Here is a 6,000-nt window from a genome sequence, read left to right on the forward strand (position 1 = left end):
ATAGATGATCTAAGCATCTTTCATACTTTAGTTTATTTAATCTTCTCCCCTGACTTATTGGGTAAGTTAGTTTCTTTCTTTCTTCTTTCCTTTCTTGCTTTCTTTGTTTTCCTCTAACCCTCGGATATAGATGAGGAAACTGATGTCTGAAGGAATTATGAAGCTTGATCGAGGTCATACAATTATTAAAGATTTAAAGTCATAAAACTCTGGTGCCCATGGACCTAAAGATTATTCTATTCTTCCAATAGATATGTAACAACTAGAGGGGCAATATCAGATAAATTTCCAAGTAATTAACTAAAAAATGTATTAAGAATGTCAGGAAAAATAATCATCATCCATCTAAGGTGCTTATAATAAAGTAAAATTTACATAGAGATAAGCCTTTCCAGCCAGAAGGTGGAAATGCATAGTGGGTTTTAGGGGAAAAAACTTTGACAAGGGACATGTACAAGTATCTATATTATTGGGATTTTCCAAGCATATTGATTCCTTTGGAATTGAAATTCTTTTAAAAACATACTATTTGATCCATTTTAAGTGGTTGTTGCTGCCCTAGCAAAGGCACACAGAGGCTTAAAGGACGGAAATTGATTGTCTCACAATCTGGAAGCTAAAAGTTTAAGATGCAGGTGTAGGAAAGGGTGGCTCCCTCTTAGAGAGAATCTGTTCCTTGCTTTTTCCTTAACTTATAATGTTTTGCTGGCAAATTTTGACATTCTTTGATTTTTAGATGCATCACCCCAATTTCTGCCTTCTACTTCACATGGTGGTCTCTCTGTGTTGTGTGTGTGTGTGTATGTCCAATTTTCCTCTTTTAATGAGGGCATATCTACAGTGACACTATTTATCAATAAGGTCACATTGAGGTACTGGAGGTTAGGATTTCAGTGTATTAACTTTTGTGGAATAACAATTCAATCTATAACAATGATCTAGGATGATACTTCATTTCTATCATCATAGAGAAAGTAATAATTGGGACTACTACTCTGCACTATGGTAACTATTAAATTGTAGTGATTGGATATGTGGAGATGTAGGATGCAGATAGTTGTAAGTGGAGAACACAAGTCACACACTGCCACATGTGCTTTGGAAGGTTTAGGAAGGTAGATTTTAATAGTCAAATGTAAAGACATGTATGGAATCCCATGTCCTGGGACTTTAAAAGGATAAATGATTCAACAGGGATTGATAACTTAAAAACAAAAATTTTGGTATCACGAAGGATCCCCAAACTGGAGGATACAAGTCGGAATCAGGGAAGAGATATAATGCCATTGCTCTTTCTAAAAAGAACACATTGAAGAGCTTAAGTTTAATATTCAGAGAACCAAACTAACGTTAAGTTTCTGTTGCTTTAGAGTAGAATTTGTCAAGCCCCAAACATGGAAATTAGATGATAAAGAAAAGAATTCATATTAAAAGTCTGTAAATTGTAAATTGCATCAGAAAATCTATAAGCCCTGAATAAAATGATGCTTCAGAAAAATATCAAAGGTACCAAAAATCTTTCTAAGGCATGTTAAGGGCAAGGAGAAGACAGAAGTATGAAGAAGCCTGCTGCTTGGGACAGATGGTATAATGTTAACAGACAACAGGGGAAAAGCAGAACTCCTCATTCCTGTTGGATTTTAGCTACTTTATCAGAGAAAATGATCCTTTAGCTAGAAAGGATAGAGCTTTTATTGCCAAGTGGGAATTGGTCTTCAAGAAAGGTGAGATAATTTAGAGTGGACCTGGGGCTCCAAATGATCCAGACAAACTACATTGTAGGTTCTGAGGGAAGCTGGGGGAGAGATGTTTACATGTCTTCTGTTGATACATCTCGAAGACTTGTGGGAGATGGAAGGAATACTAGAAAATTGAGCTCATAAAATAATATTCTGGTTTCTAACAAATAGAGGAGAGCATAGATTAGCCGAACTGCAGATTGGAGAACTTGAAATAATTCGAGAAAAAGTTCTACATAACAGGAGTTTTGCAAACACTGGTGGGACATGCCTGGTTCACCAGGACCTGGGGTTCCTAGCAGAAATTATAGGCACTGTAGTGCAAGGTGAGAGGATTGGTGGTGACTAAAAAGGTGTAGGCTGAGAGGCGGAGCAGAGATACCCCGATCAAAAGATTGGTTCTTTGTTTTGTTCAGATAGGATTTTGCTTAGAAAGAAAAGTTTTATGAATTTTTTAAAAATCATGGGAATAACATTATACAATGAGTTGTGAACACTTGGGAAGAACTTCAGGCAGTATCATTACCCACAGTAAACTGAGGAAGAGGCTTAGTAGAGTTAATAATAGGGAACCGCACCATTTTTTGGGGGGAAAGGGTCCTTACTTTTTTCTTTCCTCTATCTTTCTCTCCTTCCTCTTTAATTTCTTCCCTCCTTCCCTTTCTTCTTCCTTCCTATTTTCCTTCTTTAACTTCTTCCCTTTTTTGCTTATTAATATCATCAGGGAATTTTACAGACACAGGGAACTTGATTTCCTACAAGACATTGATAATAATTTTTGGTAATCTTCATGTGGGGACACAGCAGGATGGGGGGTAGATGGTAATATAATTCATTAAGATTATAAGAAGTTTATTAATTGGTTGCAAAGGTTTAAAGTTTAATGAGTTGTTAGTACAGAAATATATGTTAAGTCTCAGAAATCTATACTCTTTATGGTAATATCCAACATTTTCAATTAATAACTTCATTTCAATTACTAAAACATGCTGATCAAATTTGTATATTACATGAAGCTGTGATAAAAAAATTGTTTTTAGATTCTTTCTCATAAAATGTCTCAGCAGGCTAGAATGGGGATAGAAATTGGTGCATCAGCCCAGCAGGCCCAATGACCACACCAGCTGAGGACATGAAGTAATTTACCCATTGGGGATAAAAAAAAAAAGGTCCAGTCATGCTTTGGGAGAGTTATCTAAGTCCGTAGGCTGCAAGAAGGCCCATATGGGCACATGAAGGTCACTCTCATAGCCACACTATAAAAGCCAACTCAGAAACTGTCCATGCCAAGAGAGCCTGTAAGGTACCTGCACCAGCTGGAGGAGCAGATGAAAGAGAGGGAGTGCCGCATTACCTACAATTATGCCAATGTGCACCTGACCATGAGTGATACTTCCATTATGTCCTTGTACTCCCAGCTCCTGGCACAAATGAGCTAGCAAAATTTGAAAATGGGAACAGGTGGAGTAAGAGGGAAAGACTTTTGAGACTTGAAGAAAGATTAGAGAAGGACATATAAAAGCATCGACTGAGACATTAATACAGTAATAGCATTGAATATTCACCTAAATGTAAGCATGTTTTGATCCAGAAAGAATTATAACTGTAAGTGGGTGATGAAGTCCTAATTTCAAAATAGGACCAGGATATCATAGGGAACTTAAATTTTGGTAAATATAAAATAATTCTTTCTCTCTCTCTCTTTTTCTGTATGTATGTCCTTTTATCTGATTTGATCCTGTCCCTTAAATATCCCTATTTAATAAGCAAAGCATTTTGAGGAGTACCTGGAACTTTGTAAATGCTCAATAAATAATCATCTTTATAAACAGAAGTAATGTTTTATAATATGATGACTAAACCACATGTGAAATGTTGTATTTAATTTGAGATGGAAATTGATAAACCACTGTAACCTAAATAAAATTCTTGCCCTAAGAAGGATGATAACAATTCCCCAAATGGTTCAAGTGTACAATTGCTGTGTATTACATAGAAGTGGAACAAGGGAAGAATGCTGTGGCTCCTAGCAGAGGACAGCAGTCCATAGTTTAGAGTGACTGAGAGAACAAAGAAAACTGGATGTTTGAATTTAATATGGGAAAGCCAGAAGGAGTAGGCTTCTCACTGTGAGTTGTTAAGAAGGGAAATTAAGTTGGAATACTAAATGTATAAGTGAAATAAATTGGAGGAGAACCAACTCCAACTCCATGCAAAATTAGGGACTATGCTAGTGGATTTCAGAGTGACATGGGATAAGCTGTGGCACTATGGAGGTGTGGATTTAAAATTGCTGTACATATTAGGTTGTGTGTTGACTCCACATTATTATGCACTTATATTATTATGAGCTTAGTTGGGAAATGCCAAGGCACAAGGGTAAAATATTGTCCTCAATTAATTTACACTGTGATAAAGATAGATATGTGTCAACAAATATACAAACAGTTTGCTCTGTCATGAAAGGAACAAGTATCTTATATACTTATAATACCATAAGTATATAAGAGAGAGGGATCAAGAAACATTTCCAAGAGAAGGACATGCCTGAGTTGAATCTGAAAGATGAGAATGTTTCCTCCGAATTGACAAGGGGAGGCCTTTCAGGTAGGAGGATCTCTAGATGCTCAGCACAAGAAAGGCACGCTATTATAAAGTAATATGACCAATTCAAAGTGCCAGAAATTCAGTGGACAGTGAAAGAATACCACTAGAGATGAAAATTATAAAGCTATACAGGTCCTAGATCCCAGAGTACCTGAACAGGATGCCACTATTTTCTGCCATTTTCTCATAGAAAGTAGGAAATCTGTGAAGAAAAATTTTAAATTAGGGATTTTGTAAAGGTTTGAAGATTAATTGTACAAGTTCTCAAAAGAAAGTAATAGTGGAGATAATGGATAAATAGAATGAATAAGATTTTGGTCCCTTTGGTTTTAAGATTGCAGTGAGAAGGATAAATCTTGAAAGATCTTAGGTATTTGCCAAGAACAGTAATAGGAGACTCATTTCAGAAAGGGAAGATGAGTTCCATTTTATATGTTGACATAAGTTGTTTATGGTCACCTAAGTGGCAGTGTTCCTGTATTCAGTTAGCTATATATTTCTAAGCTTAGAAAACAGTGAATAGGTGATTTAGAGTTCAAGCATATAAGAAGCAGCTGAACTATTGAAAATGTAGATTTAATTGTATAGCGAGATGTATGGTGTATGATGGGGAGAAAGAATACCTAAAATTGGAGGTTATATCAACATTTAATACATTTTTATAAAACAAAGAGCTAGCAAAAGTGGTTAGAAGTAAGGTTTGGAGAATTAAAAGAAAAATGTATTGTATGTAATAGAAGCTAAGGATTAAGAGTTTCCAGAAGGGGGCATATCACAGAGAGAATAGTAACAGAAGAGTCAAAACAAGTTGAAGACTGAAAAAACCGTGGATTAGATGGATCAATTGATTGAATAAGTTTTAAGAGTGGAAATCATATGGCCTTGAGCAAATCAAGAATATAAAGTGAGCTAATAGACACCAAGAGCATAAATTATCACTTTAGGGAATAGTTTTAAAAATAAATATCTTTCCCTGGAAACCAGAAAAAAAAGAAAAGAAATGATAAGTCAGTTATACCTTAATGTGGATATGGGAATGGGAAACATTCATAGCCTCTATTCTCTCCAAATAGTGGGAGGCGAGGAATGTGGGACTGGGCAGTAGTGCAGATGGCCACATGACATTATTGAAACCTGAAGTCTTCACCTGAACAGATTTAAGGAACCACAAACTCAACTTACAGAAAATCTAACTCATGATCTTTTTGCCTTTATATTCTGCCAGGCGTGAGTTCTATTATTAGCTCTATATCCATAAATTTAACTATGCACTTTCTGTGAGATTTCAAAGACAGCTCAAATCCTATAATTCTTCCTGGTTTAATCTCTCTCTCTGAAAGCATGGTAAGACATGGAGGGCGAAAAAAGAAAAGTGAGAGAACAATTCTAAAGCCTCTGGTTTCATAAGGGGTAATGGTTGGGAAGGTGGTGTGTATGCAGACTTTAAGATGAAAGATTTATTAGTGATCTGATCAGGGAAGAAACAGAAATCAAAATGCATTGGGTCATAGAAATGTAACTTTGTGCTTTGAATATAACCCTTGCTGCTCTGCCATTGCAACTTATTTTTAAAATGGACATGTTTCTTTCTCTTCCTCTTTCCCTGCTCCTCCCTAATCTTTCCCCCTCCTTAATCTCAGGAGAAAGGAGATTA

The sequence above is a fragment of the Marmota marmota genome, unplaced genomic scaffold (genome assembly GCF_001458135.2).
Source record: "Marmota marmota marmota unplaced genomic scaffold, marMar, whole genome shotgun sequence".
In the NCBI taxonomy this organism is placed as follows: Eukaryota; Metazoa; Chordata; class Mammalia; order Rodentia; family Sciuridae; genus Marmota; species Marmota marmota.